This window comes from Heterocephalus glaber, unplaced genomic scaffold, assembly GCF_053883595.1.
Source record: "Heterocephalus glaber isolate CG9 unplaced genomic scaffold, H.glaber_assembly_v1.0 deba00000071, whole genome shotgun sequence".
Taxonomy (NCBI): Eukaryota; Metazoa; Chordata; class Mammalia; order Rodentia; family Bathyergidae; genus Heterocephalus; species Heterocephalus glaber.
Genome location: NW_028258137.1, coordinates 33,956,333 through 33,973,744, shown reverse-complemented (window position 1 = coordinate 33,973,744; position 17,412 = coordinate 33,956,333).

Below are 17,412 nucleotides of genomic sequence, written 5' to 3'. Positions count from 1 at the left end.
GTGGAACGGATGGTGGCCTGGAAGCCCTTTCCTCTGGACCAGGAGCAGTGGGATGGTGGCTCAGAAGCCCCTACCTGTGGGCCAGGAGCGGCAGGATGAACAGTGGCCCAGAAGCCCCTTCCTCTTGACTACATTTATATTAAATGAGAGGACATGCAAACAAATATACTGTGTAGTACAGTAAGATAAATTGGTTTTCTGGGGTTGGAGAAGAAGGGAGAGATTACAAAGAGAAAAAAAGAAGATCTGGGGGTTATGAATTTATTCATTCTATTGATTGTGGTGGTAACTTCAGGGGTGGCTATCTGCATCAAAATTTATTAAATTTTACACTTAAATATGTGCATTTTATTGTATATCACCTATGTCCTAGTAAAGTTGGCTTAAAAAGTTACACATTGAGTCAGTATTATTTATCTGTCAATTCTTCCCAACTTGATCAACTCAGTTCAACTTAAATCCTATCAAAGTCTCAGCACACAATTCTATGGATACAGAAAAATTGATTCTAAAGTTTATATGGAAAATCGAAATCTCACAACAGCCAGCACAATACTAAAAATGAAAAAGTTGAAGGAATGACACAAACAACTTCAAGACTTATTATCAACCTCCGGTAAGCAAGACAACCAAATATTAGAAAAAGAAAAGACATACAAATCTATGAAACAGAATAGAGAGTCCCAAAATACAGCCACATTGAGTCAAGTGAACTTTGATTTAAAAAAAAAAAAGACACCAATTTTCAAGAATTGGTGGTTGGAACCACTTTGTCTTCTAAATGCAAAAAAGAAAAACAAAAAAAGAGGAATAACCACAGACTACACAGCCTTCACAAAATTAAATCAAAATGGATCATAGGGCAAAATAAAAAACTCAAAACTATAAAATTTCTTTTAGAAGACAACATAGGAGAAAATTCAAGTGACTTTGGGTTTGATGATAAATTTGTAGATATAGCACCAAAGACATAATCAATAAAAGAAAACATAGATAAATTGGACACTGTCATAGTTAAAACTGTGCTTTGCAAAAGAGACCGTTAAGGAAATGGAAATGTAAACCACCAACTGGCAACAATTATTTGTGGAATGCACATTTGATCCAAAATATACAAAGAATTATTAAAATTCAATAAGAAAGGAAAGAAGCAGCACAATTAAAAAATGAACAAAGTATTGAATAGATACTGAATACAAATAGATACAAAATACTGAATAGATACCTCACCAAAAAAGATACACAAATGGCAAATAAGCATGCAAAAAAAATACTCAATCTTATTTGTTACTAGAGAATTGCAAGTTAAACCAATGAGATAATAGGGCACACCTATTAGAGACACATACCCATTAAAATTAGAATATTAACAACAGAAAATCTCATTCATTGCTCATAGGAATGCTACTTCAGAAGACAGTTTGGCAATCTCCAACAAACCAAAACAATATTACCATATAATGCAATAATTTGCTCCTAGGCATTTACTCAATTAAATTGACAACATGTGACCACAGAAAAAATATATAAATTGATGATATTTTGTTCACAATCACTAACAACTGCAGGAAATCAAGTTATCTATCAGTTAGTGAAGAAACTGTGATTATTCAATACAATGTCCTGAATACAATATTATCTAGTAATAAAAAGAAATGATTTATCAAGTTACATAAAGACATGAAAGAAACTTCAATGTATATTGCTTTGTGACAGAAGCCGCTCTAAAAGACTACATATTACATAATTTCATCTATAGTCAGCCCTATAGATTGCATAGATTTTGTATTCACAAATTCAACCAATTATGGATAGAAAATATTTCAAAAACTCATGTCTGTACTGAACATAAACTTTTTTCTTGTCATTGTTCCCCAAATGATGAATAACAACTATATTTTATTGTTGTTGTTTTTAAGACAAGATCTCACTATGTAGTTGAGGCTGGCGTTGAATTCACTTTGTACCTCAGGCTGGCCTCAAACTCTCAGAAATCCTCTTGTCTCACCTCCCCCAAATGCTGAGATTACAGATGTGAGCTGCCACACCTGGGTAACAACTATGTATTTACATAGCACATACAGGGTTTTAGGTGTTATAAGTGACCTAAAGATGATTTAAAGTATAAAGGAAGATACAGAAACTATTTGCAAATATTACCCATTTTATATTAGAGACTTGAACTTCTATAGATTTTGATATCCAAGAGAATCCTGGAATCATTTCCCTATAGATACTGAAGGATGACTGTATGTAACTTTCTTGAAAAGACAAAGCTATAGAGACAGTAACAAGGTCAATGAGAGAGGAGAGAGGGATAGGTAGGTAACATACAGGGGATTTTTTGGACGGGTATTCCATATAATACTGGGGTGGTGGATACATGACATTATGCATTTGTCAAAACCCATAGAACTGGTACAGCACACAGAGTGAAACTGAAATGCGAACATATTGGAAAACCTAACTTAGGAGGTCAGAGGTCCCAAGACAGCATACAGACTATGATAAAAGACTCAACTGTAGCATAAATATATGAAACATCATTTTTGAGAGGGACAAAGGAAACGATCCTCATTAAAGTATTGGAAGTCAATGGAGTCTCCAAGAAACAAGACAAAATAACTTCAAATAGCACTGTCCTGTCACTGATATGGTTGTTTTCCTAGTGTTATGGGTTTCCTAGTGTTATGTACCAATTCTGAGAATGCCATATAGGTATACTGGAATGTTGTAACGGGGATCTTCATAAATTAAGAAAGGAGACTCAACTCAGATGATACAGATTGGATCAGAGTTGGAGTTGTCAGCAAAATCTCATTTATTTTAAAATAGAGATGACTATATACAGAAATATAATATTTATAGGTAGGTACACATACTGTGTTAGTATATATCCACACATTTATTTCTCATGTCAGCTAAGAAGATCTAGATTTAATGGTATCCCAGTAGCAACAAGCTGGGTAATATAGTTAATACCAAGGTCTTGGTTTCCATTACCATTCTCCAATAAAAATCCTGAAATTTCTTAAAGTGTTGCCTAATTCTAGGATGAGGGTGAAAAATAAACAAGATGAGCCAGGAGCATCTTTCAGAGATCCAAAATAAGGAAGTGTGAGTGTGTAAAGACAACAATACCATGTTGCTGGAGGATACATCAGTGGCGGCACCAAAGCTATAAGAGAGCATCCAACTGTCAAAGCTGAAACTATTTGAGCAACAAAAGAAATGGGGTAGCATTAGGTCCTCACCCAAAATATAAAGCCAATATCCATGAGTCCACACTTACCTAAATATATAAATGAGTAAATTAATAAATACAAAGGCAGAATCAAATCACTCATGCAGAAGAATTCCAAAAAATTATGTAGCTATTATATACTCAAGGAAGAGGCACATGAGTCCTCATTTCTTAAGTGGGCTATACACAGTGAATCCCTTCCAGAGGGAACAGTATGGAAAAAAGTGAGATGAGGGAAGTAACTTTGCTGTGGAGAAATGTGATAACTGCCCCAGTCAGGTGACCAAGGATGTACACACCACTCTGCAGTGTGATTAAATTGCACTTTACCTTATTACTTTCTCCAAAACCTATATGTTCAATCTCATTATTAGAGAATTAGACAAATTCCAATGGAGGTACCTTATACAATATGTCAATATTCTTCAAAACTGTTAAGGTCTTCAAAACCAGGAATGTCGAGAAACTGTCGGTGCTAAGAGGAATCTAAGGAGACATAATAAATAAATGTAATATGATATCCTGAATGGGATCCAGACTGCAAGGTAAAAACTAAGGAGATCTGATTTTAGTTCCTAACATAACAATATTGGCTCACTGATTTTCTAAGAAGTACCAGACACATAAGATGTTAATAATAGAGGGAACAGTGCCTCTGTTGTGTGCATGTGAGTGTGCGTGTTAATTGTTAATAGAGGAATACTCTGTACTATCTGCTCAATGTTTGTATCAATGAAAAATTGTTCTAAAAAATAAAAAAAACTGTTACTGACTTGTGAAGTCCAGACATACAGTCCAGTCCCAAGATATCCAGTCTGTAAGATCAGGGTGCTGATCTTACATCTATTATGTAGATGTTGTCCTGCCTTTTGGCATTAGTGGCTAGCATGAAATACTTCAGGCCAGCACTACCTTGGGATAAACTGGAGAACTGTCACATAAGTCACTCAGCAACTCTCTTTATGACTTGGCCAATTTGGCCTGTCCCTTCTGTGTCTCTGAATGGTTAACACTGCTCCTGAGCAGGCGTGGGGGCTGAGAGGAGGGTGGAGAGCTAGGCTTACCTCCCACGGAGTTTATGGAAGCCCAGGACCCCACACCATATACAACTTAATCCTCATGTTTATGTCTGGGAATATATTAAATGCCATCTGCCTAACCATTTGCCATGTTATAAATTAAGGCGACATCAACAATGCTATAACACCAAGAAGCTCTCTGCTGTCTTCCAGTTTGATAGTAAATGGGCTTTGTTACCAAACTCTTCTTACAAACATGAAAAGAACAGTTGCAAGCCTTCTGGAGGAGCAGATGGCCTTGGAGGCTTCCCAGGGCAGACTCTCTGTGAAAGTTACAGGGTTTCCGCTTTCTTTGCTGCAGAGTTGGTTGTGTTACAGCTACTTTTGGGGAGAACAAACGGTCTGTGGATGTGTCTGAACCCTGGCTCTGTGAATTTGGGCAGGTGAGCTAACATCTTGGAATCTCAGTTTCTCACCTGTCAAATGGGAAATACAGCACCAACCTCACAGAATTGTTATGAGATTTAACAGAAAACTCAGGATTCCTCAAGCTATTCTTGAATCACAGTAAGAAACATATTTTACACTGTGCCCTCCTGTGCACATGTGTGCATATATGCACTCATACAGAGTTAACTCATACTTATTAAACAGAACTAACTGACCCTTGGGACAGATTGTACACTTTGATATTTTCCACTTTTATATCATTTATTCTAGTGTGTCCTTTTCTACTTCACAGGCAACCCAGTAAATTAATTTTCTACCTATTAAAGTCTCACAATCTCCGGATTAAGAAAACACCGAGACAGTTTGTTTAAACACATTAAAAACATGCTCAGCATATGAAAGATATGCAATAAATGCTTGGTGCCAGTATTATTTTTTTTTAACAGTATAACTGGCAACATGATGTGAATGATTATAGAGTACTAACCTTTCTCTCTCCACTCCACAAGTACAGCCAATGGGCTAGTTCTTTCCTGATCCTGAAGAGCATCTACTGACAAAAGCAGGAGCATTTCAGACAATCAAATTCAGGCCAACATACTTAAGGAAACTCAGATGCTTACTCAAAAAGGAGCTTTACTCCTCCCTCAGCTCTTTCTACTTCCTGCCAAATTGGCTTCTTTCTTGCCTTCCTTCTTTTCTGCTGTTTCTGAGTGTCACTGGGATGGAAACCCAGGGCTCAGAGCAGGGACCTGCACCTTAACATAAGCCATGTTGAGTTCCTTCCTTTACCAAGGATCACTTCCTATTCCTTAACATTACTTCCTGGGATCATCCCCAAATTCCAAGTTCCCAGTGGGACTGAGCACCAGGTGCCCATAGCAGGAGCTTGCTCATGAACTTGTGCTGTGTTGGATTCCTTCCTGTACCAGGATTACTTCTATTTCTCACTGGTGCTTCATGGAATCCTCTCAAAAATACATACTTGCACTCAAATTGTAGTCTGAAAGGCAGCTTTTGGAGAACCCAGCCAAAGACAGTCTTTTGTGGAGTCAGTACGTCCTTACAGCACTTGCCAAGTCAGCCTCACAGCTGACATGGCAGTGACGAGATCTATACATATCAAAGTTACTTCTACTCATGCTGGCTCTAAGATCCGTTGGAAACAGGTAAAGAAGATCTACCCATCCTCATCTGAATAGGTGTCAACCTTGAGGAACTCTTAGTTTTTTCCCCTGGTCTACTTCCTCTTGCTACAGGGCAAACCTCCTGCCCTACACAGATCTGCATCCCCAAGGGTTCTTCAATAATGTAAGATGCCTGTCTGCCCTTCTTTCTCATTTGTTTTCCAATCAAATATACAAAGTGCACTGATCTTAAATGGGGAATAAGTTTATTTGTCTATCTTTCTTACAACATATTTAATGACAAAAAAAATATATTCAATAACCAGTGGTTCCAGAAGGCCAGACCCCTTGTATCACTCACAGGAGCACCCACAAAACTACATTTTCTTCAGACAGAACACATCTTTTATTGGGCTTGTGTCTGTGATAATGATGCAGGTGAATTTTATCATCCCTTTCACCCTACTAGTAATGAACAAATTCACTGCGTATTACTTTGGACTTGATCTCTGGCAAAACACTACTGGAACAAACAATTTGATTTGTCAACACCTTTACAAGGGCTCCTCAATCAATGTCACAAATCCAAATTTAAACAGCAAAGTACATTTGACTGCAAGACCCTGGACTGATTAGAGCTCCGAGTTCAGAGAATTGCTCCAGACAGGGCAGCAATCAGATTATTAACTCCACTTGAAAATACTCTCTGCTGCCCAGGATTAGCATGCATATTTTGATATAGATCGATAAGCAATCTCCTTTCTATAAGAAATGCCTGCAACATTCATTTGGCTGATCAAAGGTAGATATCAGCTGGCTGTGACAGCTAGCTATTGTTTCTCTGCTTTCTTTACAGAAGAGCCTCTATTAAAAAAAAAATCCCTGGCTCCTTTTCAACTAACAGTGGAAGCCAAGAGAGAGCCACAGAATTCCATCTTCTCAACAGTGAAACACAACTAGTGCAGAGGGACTTGAGTCTTTTCTGAACTAACTTAACCCATTTCCACTGCATTCACTGACAAGAAATGGCAAGTTTCTTCTTCCTCTTTTGCTCATTTCCTTCCATCTAACTTATTTCCCACTACAGGGGTGGCCTCAGTTTAGGCAGCTAAAAATATGGCACCCACCTTTGCCATCTGATGTTTCCCTGGTGAGGTAAAGACTCATGGGTTAAGATCTTGGTGTTGTTTCCTTTAGTTAACCCAGATTTGGATTCTGAATGGAAGCATGGATCTAACTTGTTGCTTTAAAGTTACTTATTTAACTTTGTCACCCCTCTCTGTTTCAGATTCTTTTTCAGTATTTTGAAAAACATTTCTTATTCATATTCTCTGCCTATTTTATCCATCTCAAGCTCTTTCTCCCTCGCCTAAACTTTTCTTAAACAACTCAATAACCAAATTTACACACCAACTGATTCCTCTCTTCTGTCCAAAGATCTTAATACACAAAAAGCAAAATGTGTTTGTTCGCTTACAGATAGATTACTACATGACAAAGATAAGAGACTGAATTGTTTGCACAGCATGATTCAGCTTTTTATGTAAAAACCAAAAATATTCTTGGATTTATGTGGGTTTATACATATTGACTGAATAAAAGCATATTCATTATATGTGCATAAGCAGATACATGCACATAAACCATGCACACTCACATAGAGTATGCTACAGGCATGTAGCTAGTGGTTATAAAAAGTAAGGTAATGGGAAGTTTTTAAATTCTGTTTACCTATTTCTGTTCTATGTGAATTCAGAAAATCTTTGTATTGTGTTTTCATTCAGGAAAACAATAATTATAAAAATGAGGATTAGAGATGTCTCCCACATACTCTCACTGTGTATATGTAATGATTTGTTCTTAAACTTCTTGTCATGAGCAAATCACTGTGTTTGACTCAGAATGTAAGGTATGTGAAAATCACCATGGCACATTTTGATGGCTCAGTTCCAGAGTGTACACTTGCGGCCTCTCATCAAGAATATGCCTGATGCTCAAAACCTACTCGGTGGGTAGTGATGTGTTCTTCAGGATTATTTGATTTGTTTCAAAGCTGCACTGATCTTGCTTGTGGAGGAGTAGAGACTAAATTAGTGAAATTTTGCATTATAGTATTCATTAAAATAAATGCACTTGGAATTGAGTCATTTAATGTATACCAGAAACCCTACAAAGAGAGAATAACCAGATAGCTGGTGTTGAAGGCTATTATATAAGGCTGAAGTTTCCACTTCTGAAGACCTCACAGTCTCATGGAAAATTGTCAGTCTGATGTGGCAAAATAACACACATGGAAGTGAAGTAAATTGTCCAGTGAACATCAGAAGCTAGGGTTTCTACATGTCAGGTCTGCTTCACTGTGACAGTGGGTGTGTGATCTACAATCTTCAAAGGTCTTTGAGAAAGTGAGAGCCAATGGGGTACAGAGAGAAGGAATATAGAAAGGGAGGAGGGAGGGAATATTTACCTTTGATAAGTTGACATTGGTTGACTATAACATCAAGCTGTATTATAAATGGGAAAACAATTTAATTACTACCTAAAAAATACATGTTGACAGAATTTTCAGATAGTCTCTCCATGAAGAGAAAACCAGGGAGGAAACTAGTACCTTGACCTTCATCATCCATGACCTTCATTGGTGTAATTCAGACTTGCTTTTGTTATGCTCCTCTCATTCTTGTATTTTGAAAATTCAGCGTTCCTTTTTCTTGGAGGCAGCAGGTCTAGCTGCCTCAAGGACCATGAATTTACAAGGGAAAATGTTTTTTATAAGGTCTTGCCACACAGACTGTAGTGAAGTAGGAACTCAGCCCCACTGGTAATATTAATGTGCCCTTGACTTCCACGATGCTAACTGACATCTCATTTTCAGGTGCCAACTTGGCATACCCCTATGACATATCCCTAAGGGCCAAGAGCCCAGAGTTGAGAGAGATATGGCAAACTTCCTCTGCCGAGCCAATTAAGTGTGGCCTTCTTGGTGTTGTGTGGTAACTACCTGCCTGGGGCATTTTCCTAAGCACCTTCCCACTATAGTCTGTTATATATAATGATTTGGCAAGCTTTCTTCTCCCCTTGAGAAAGAAAAATGGTTTTCATTTCTAGTCTAACAATCTAGGATTTCAGCAGAAAAAGTGAATCAAACTTTCTGATGTATCCAGTCCAGCCAAAAAGGACATTATGATTGCATTACTAGGCAGTCAGTGCTAAATCTGATATCTAATCACTGTTTTTGCCTGGTGTAAATGATGGTGTTGGCCACAAAGGATTCAGACAATGTCAGGGCATACTTGGTGAAAAATCTGTTTTTTCTCCTTATCTTGCCACAGATAAATCAAACATAAAGTTTGTGAGATGTGCAGTTTGGTATGACTTGGAGAGACTGGTTTCTCCTTCTGAAGTGAAAGATTAAGTGCAATTCATATTATCGAATGGCTGCAAGAATCAATGAATCAAAAATATCCTTCTCCACTGAATGGGACTATTTATTCTTATCCATGGGACAAGGGGTCAGAGGATGGTTCTTGCTTCTTTAGCTTTTCACTGAGGGACAGTTCTGATGGGGCCACAAAATCAATGTTTACATCAGCCTGCAATCAAATCCCTGCCTTGTGATGATCCTGGAAGTAAAACTCAAAGAAAAGTAATAAATTTCTATAAGTTTTCAAATAGACAAATATCATCCTTATGCTACCTTCTTTGATATGAAAATTTATAGGAATTTGTGAATTTGTAAATGAAGGTTATTTTGTAGCATTCCATCTTTGTGCTCCAGAGATCATGTTCAAATGTTTTTGGGAGCATTTACTATATACTGTCCAGTGTCCAAAATTTTTTTTTTAAATTGTCTCTATAATACAAACTATAATGTATATTAATGTTTGGCACATAAATTCACAAATGATAGCTGTTGCTAGTAAGTTATGGCATATTTTATTAATTTACATTAATGCATTTCCCTTAAATCCTGTCTTCCTATTCCAGTGGAAGAAGTTAAAAAACTACATACATAATTCAACATACTGTGATATAAGAAAGATGAACATATGTATAAAGTATTATAGTGGGGCAGACGAGAAAGAAATTTGTTTGAAATAATTGTTGAAGACCACATAAAGGGGGTAGTGGCTGAGTAGGGTTTTGAAAGATGAACAGGAGTTAGCCAGATGGCTGAGGCCTGGTAAACACTGAAGAGTATTCGTGCCAAGGGAATCCCGTAAGGAAAGCCACACAGTTTGTGTTTTAGTTCGTGCAGGAGTGAGCAATTCAGTTTGGGGAGAGAATGGTACATACTGGTAAATGTTCTGTGTATACACGAAAACTGTTTATTCTGCTTTTTGGGAATACAGCTTTCAATGAATGTCAATTAGATAAAGATGGTTCATAATTCTCTTAAAGTTATTTATGTCCTCCCTAATTTTCTCTATTGTTCTCTGTCATTTATAGTTATTAATTTCTCCAAATGTAATTGCAGATTTGTCTATTTCTCCTTACAGTTTTATCAGTTTTTAACTAGTGTATTTTGAACCTATAGTACTGAGTGTATAAACATTTGAGTTTGTTAGATTCTCTTGATAAATTTGTTCCTTTGCCATAAGATTATCTTTTTTGTCTTTGGTTATATTCTTTCCTCTGAAATCTGCTTTGTTTGATATTAATACAGCCATCCCAGCTTTCTTTTGATCCGTGTTAGCTTGGTATATTTTACATCCTCTAGGTTTTAACCAATTATGCCTTTATATTTAAAATGTATTTATCATAGGCAGTATGTAGTTGAGTTCTTGCTTATATATCTGATGTGATGATCTCTTCACTTTAATTGTAGTCTCTGAACTATTTATACTTGGTACGGTTGAGATCTAGACCGTCTCCAAAAAGCTTCATGTGTTCAGAGGTGGGGTGGTCGGATCATGAGTGCCCTATTAGGTTATTAGGAGGTGGGATCTGGCCAGAGAAGGTGGGCCACTGAGGGTGTGATATAGAAAGGTAGATCTGCTCCCATGGCTCTCTCTTCTTTCTCTGTTTCCTAGACACCACCATGTGAGCAGTTTTTCTCCACCCAGGCTTTTCTTCCATGCTATTTCTGCCTTGAAGCTGGAAAATCATGGACTGAAACTTGTGAAAAAAAACTTGAAACAAAATATGACTCTCTTCTTTTAAGTTGTAGGTGTCAGGTATTTTACCTCCGTGATGAGAAAGTGACTAAGACAATGTTTAATGTGATTATTGATACAATTAGACACAAATCTGCAGTGTTGTGAATTGCTGTCACTTTACTCATTATTCATTTCTTCCCCTTCTTTTTCAGTCTACTTTTGGGTGTAATACTTTTTACTATTCATTTTTACTACCTTCCTTGTTGGTTTAACTATAAATCTGAATGGTTGACTTAGGGTTTATAGTGTCCATATTTAACTTATGACTATTTACCATCAAAGGATATTATTTCAGCTCATGCATCTATAAGAACCTTTAAATATTGTGTTTTCCCCAGACACTATGCTACGGTGGCCATATACTTTATTTCTATATATGTTATTAAAGTTATAGCAGATTGTTATTAATTTTGTTTAATGAAGAAATTATCTTTTAAAAATATTTAAACAATAATAAACATTTATTTATCCATGTAGTTTTCATTTATGGTGGTTTTCTTTTTTGTGTATTGATCTGTATTTCCCAACTGATATCATTTTCTTTCTACCTGAAGGACTTTCTTTACTATTTCTTATAGTGCTGATCTTATGTCACCTCTTGGATATTAGAAAAATATTCTTATTTCACTTTTTAATTAAATTTTGTGTTTGTTTCTTTTGTAGTACTGGGTGTTGAATCCAGGGCTTTTGAATGAGCTACATCATTGGCAATCACCCCTTTTAGTTATTTTCTTGAGTCAAGAGTATTGCTAAGGTCGTGTGGAAGATGCCAAATCACCCCGCTGCAGACAGGCAGGCACTTGGTTCCACACTACAAAGATGCAGAGGATACCAGACCACCAGACCACGGTACTGAGTCCCCCTGCTCCCGGCCCAGAGGTAGGGGCTTCTGAGCCACCATCCCACTGCTCCTGGTCCAGAGGAAGGGGCTTCTCGGCCACCATCCCTCCCGCTGCTCCCAGCCCACAGGAAAGGGTTTTTGGGCCACCATCACTACCGCTGCTCCCGGACCCTGTCCCGCCTCTCCCAGCTCAGAGGAGGTAATCTGTGCAGGTGCTAACAGCCCCCCGCCCCAGTCAAAATAGGAAAGCATACTTCATGGACCTTGAAAAAACAATCCTAAAATTCATTTGGAGCAAGGAGAGACTCAGAATAGCCAAAGTAATGCTAGGTAACAAAGACATGGCAGGAGGTATTACAACTCCCAACTTGAAACTATACTACAAAGCTACTGTGATAAAAACCATTGTACTGACAAAGAAACAGACCTGAGGACCAGTGGAACAGATTAGAAGATGCAGAAACAATGCCAGACACACTCAGCCATCTCATCTTCGATAAAGGAGCTAAACACCCTCACTGGAGGAAAGATAGCCTCTTTAATAAATGGTGCTGGAAAATTTGCTTTCAACTTGCTAAAAATTAAAACCAGACCTATATCTCTCACCATGCACTAAACTAAAATCAAAATGGATTAAAGATCTAAATATTAAAATAGAAACACTGAACCAGCTGGAACACAAGTTAGATAGAACTCTTGAAGACATCAGTGTAGGAAAAGATTTTATGAACAAAACCTCAGTTGCCTGTGAACTAGCACTCAACAAGTGGGATCTCTTCTTATTAAAAGGCTTCTGCACAGCAAGAGAAACCACCACCAGTGTGAAGAGACAACCCACAATGTGGGAAAAAATTTTCACCTGCTCTTCCTCAGACAAAGGTCTACTATCTCAAATCTACAAAGAACTTAAAAAGATCAGACCTCCCAAATTTAAAGACCCAATCCAAAAATGGGCATCTGAAATGAACAGACATTTCTCAGACAAAGAAGTAGAAATAGCAAATAAATACATGGAAAAATGTTCAACATCACTGGTCATTAGAGAGATGCAAATGAAAACAATGCTGAGATTCCACCTCACTCCAGAAAGAATGGCTGCTGTCATGAAATCAACCAATAACAAATGCTGGTGGGGCTGTGGGGAAAGAGGAACCCTGCTCCACTGCTGGTGGGAGTGTAGACTGGTGCAACCACTGTGGAAATCAGTATGGAGGTAGCTCCAAAACTAGGACTGGAAGTCTCATTTGACCGTGCTATTCCACTGCTAGGGATCTTCCCCAAAGAATTAAAAAAATCATACCACAGTGATATATGTGTGCCCATCTTCATAGCAGCACAGTTTGTAATAGCTAAAACTTGGAAACAGCCCAAATGCCCATCAACTGGAGACTGGATAAAGAAAATGTGGGTTTTTAAATAAAATGGAGTACTACTCAGCCATAAAAAATGAGAAATTAGAGACATTTATAGCTAAGTGGATGCACATTGAGGTGATACTCTTAAGTGAAATAAATAGGTCACACATGTATAAATACTGAATAGTTTCTCTGGTGTGAGAAATTGAAAGTGTAAATAAGGACTAAATGTATACTAGGTAATGTGAAATAGGAAGAAAAGGGGCAAAGGGGAAGGAAGTGGGAGGGCTAGGGGAAAGGATAGAAGGGAATGAGATTAATATGAGAAAATGGAAAAATAGGAACAAAATCTTTGTAAATAGGGAGGAATGGAGAGGTTGAAGGGAGGGCTGGGCAAGGGTGAAAAATAAGAACCAAGAGAGACTATGTAAAGGTGCAAATTTCCAATGATGAATGTCATTATATTGTATTTCTAAAATGTACCAATGATTAGAATGAATAATTGATAATGTAAAATAGGAAGAAAAGGTCAAAGGGGTAGGGGTAGTGGGAGGGGCAGGGGAAAGGAAAGAAGGGAAAGAAAAAATGCTGAGAAATGGAAAAAATGGAAATAAAGTCTTTGTAAATAGGGAAGGGTGGAGGAGGTGAAGGGAGGGCTAGGAATGCAGAAAAAAATAAGAACCAAGATGCATTATGTAAAGGTACAATTCCCAATGAGAAATGTAATTGTGTTGTATACCTACAATGTACCAATAAAAGAATTTAATAAAAATATATTTAAAAAAAAAGAGGGTATTGCTAAGTTGCCAGGGCTAGGGTCAAACTTGCAATCCTTGTGCTAGAGCCTCCAAGTATTATATACAGAAAAGTTATGATGACCGTGCACAGAGACCCCATATGTACCCCACACAGAGTCCTTCATTATTAACATCTTACACTAGCATTTTGCTACATTTTTGAAAAATATTTTTGGTAGATACAGAACTCTACATTGACAATTATTTTTTCATTCAGTATTTTAAAGACTTTTTTCTTGTCTGTATTGTTTCTGATGATGAATCTACTGCAATTATTTCTCTTGATTCTCTGTAATATGACCGCTTTACGTTTGGAGGCTTTAAGATCTCTATCTTGGTTTAGTTTCCATTATGTTTCCTGTTCTTCAGTTTCACTAAGATTCTTGTATTTGTGGTTTTATAGTAATCAAATTTGGAAAATTTTTCTATCTTTACTTTTTGAAATATTTTGTATGTGCTGCCTTCTTTCTCTCTTTTCCTTCAGGAACTCATATTGCACATACATTGGGCCGTTTGATGTCGCACAGCTCTCTGATATCGTGGTCATTTTTTAAATATTAATTTTTCTCTTTATGTTTTATTGTCAATACTTCCTACTGTTATGCCATCAACTAAACCCTTCCTCTATGATATCTGATCTTCTTTTACTCCCATCAAATGGCTCTTTTGTCTCCTACACTGGAGCTTTTATCTCCTGAAGTATGATTTGGATCTCGTTTCTATTTTCCACATCTCTATTTTTAAAATTCTGTTTTAATAACTATCTAAATTTCTTCACGTGATATACTAACATCTGTGGCAGTTTTAGATCAGTTTAACTAATTGATCTTTTTCCCATTTTGGGTACTATTTTTATTCATAGCATGCTTAATGATTTAAAAAAAATTATTGAATATCCGTATTGTACCTTATTAAGTACTATACTAGTACCTTACAATGGCCTGGACATTTTTTGTATTTCTATAAGTATTCTTTATCTTTGGGATGAAGGTTAGTTACTTAGAAATAGTTTAATCCTTTTGGGTCTTGTATTAAGAGCTATGATTTTTATCTAGGATTAGTTTAATCTGAGGCAAGATCCTTTTGAGAACTCAGTCCAGGAGCCCATAAATTAAAAATTTCTCATTCTGTCTGCTAGAAATAGACACTATTCCCAGCACTGTGTAAGTTTCCAGTACTGCTTTCTTAAATCTTTCAGGCAGTTCATTCTTTGGACCTAGAGAGATTTTTTTTATAAACCTAGAGAGATTTTTTATAAACATGTTCAGTGTTATGTTGAATGCTCAAGGGAGAGTCTGCAGATGACTAAATTTCTTCCTCTCTGGTATACTCAATAGCCACCTTTTCTCTCCTGACCTTTAGCCCTATCTTCTCAAGTCAGGGGATTTACTGAGTTCTATCTATGAATCGCTTTTCCTTTCCAATAATCTGAAAACTTTCTAAAGTCCAGAGGCTGAGATACTTGTAAGACTCATTTAATTTGTTTCCCATTTCTTAGGGATGGCTATTTTGGTTTGTCTGATAGCCAGTCTCTAGATTTGTAATTGTCTCAAGTGGGAGATTATATTGTCACTGTTTTTTCATCATAGCTAAAAGCTGAAGCGTAAACCCAAACTTGTGTGGTATGTTAAACAAAGGAATTTGCTTGCTTGGAAGTTATCTTTGGTATAACTGGAGAACCAATTTGGAAGGAGGAAAATAGAAAGGAATGGAGGGAGAGGGAGAAGAACAGAGAGAGAAAACTAGTTTACAGAATGCTACGGAGTTGTACTAGCGATAGTCCAGAAAATACATTTTGGGCCAAGTGCAAAGAAATGAGAGTAGAAATGCAGAAAAGATGGAAAAGGTGGACTTTAAGTTCAGAAGTATATGTTTCAGGAATTCATGACTTGATAGTGAAATAATTGTTTGTGGTAGTAGTATGGGTTTTTTACCCAGAGAGGATGTCCTATCAGAAAATAAAAAACTTGCCTAGAATTTAAAATGAAAAGAATTCAGTTCAAGGTGTTGGTTACAACATTTTTGGAATAACTAGACTAGCAAAATCAGAAACAGATATATAGAGACCAAGAACACGTACTGTCTCTGGTAGGTAACCCAGGGGCCAAAATTCCCTGCTCTTATTACCAGAAGCATGAATTTATATTGCTAACCAGTGACCTAACTAGCAATTTATGGGCCTGGAGACTCACCTTTTGCTAAAGTGTCACCAGAAGTAGACAGGCCTCTAATTTCTTTCTACTTTCTCGTCTAATGAGAATGCCACCCTGACCCAACCTATCTGAACAATGGCTGGCAGGGAATTTGGGTGATAGAGTTTAGTGGATCTCAGTCCCAAGAGGACTGGAAATATGGGAGGATGAGTGTCTAGAGCCCAAAGTACATATTTGGCATAGGGAAGGGGAAAGGAATTGAGTTCCCAGCTTGATTATGCTGGAGAAGGGGATATCAGCAGGTCACCCTTGGGGTCTGCCAACCAAACATAGCATGCTTAGAAGTCTAAGATTATTGCTTGGATTAAAATAAAAGTTAATGTTTGGCCTTAGTAATGTACTGTGCCTGGTGGGTCAAGACCCCATTATGTGTATTCTTCTTGTAACAGTTCCAGTCATTGTAATTCAATAATTAATTAGGTGAAACTATAAAGTCCAAGAGGATGGAGGGTATATTTGCTGGGATTGCCCCGATATCGTTAGTGTCTAACATAGAATTCATGCTCAGTAAACATTTGTTGAATAAATGCATGAACAAGGATTGAATGACTCTTATTAGAGTAGATGCACATGTAAGACAAGTAAAATGCAACTCAAGCATGAGAACCCGCCAGACAAGATTGCAAAACTGTTGGGTGGTCAGGCAAATGTGGAGAAGCAGGAATGTGGTGAGCTGGGGGAATTTGAGAGCCAGTAGAGGGCATCTTGGTTTGGAGCTGGACTGCAGCTGCTTTTGGGAACTCCCACAGTGGAGAGAGTGCAGGGAGGGTGCTGGGCCTCTTGGTGTGCAAGGGTCTCTGTATTTTCATCTTCCATCTAGAAGAAGGGAATTTTCTGTCTTCTAGGGGCATATATAAAGACTTCTTCTGAGATGAATGAGCTAAGGCTTGGAGTAGACAGGAAGCCTTAAGCATGGAGACAATTACGGATATATAATAATAAAAATCATTTAAGAATTGATAATAAATATTTATTTTTAAGGCACTAAAATGTGAAAGCCTCATGCTGTACTAGAGAGAAAAAATAGGCTTAATTAAAAGCAGAACATTTCTAAAGGGTGATCAGACATAGTATCCACATAAAATCCCACACTGGGCATAGAAGCCACCAGCAACCCAAAGGCCAACAATAAATGCACCCTGTAAAATCAGAAATGAAATGAGCTCTGTCTAAGGTATGAGGCAAAGGGAGGGCAAGCCCCCATGGC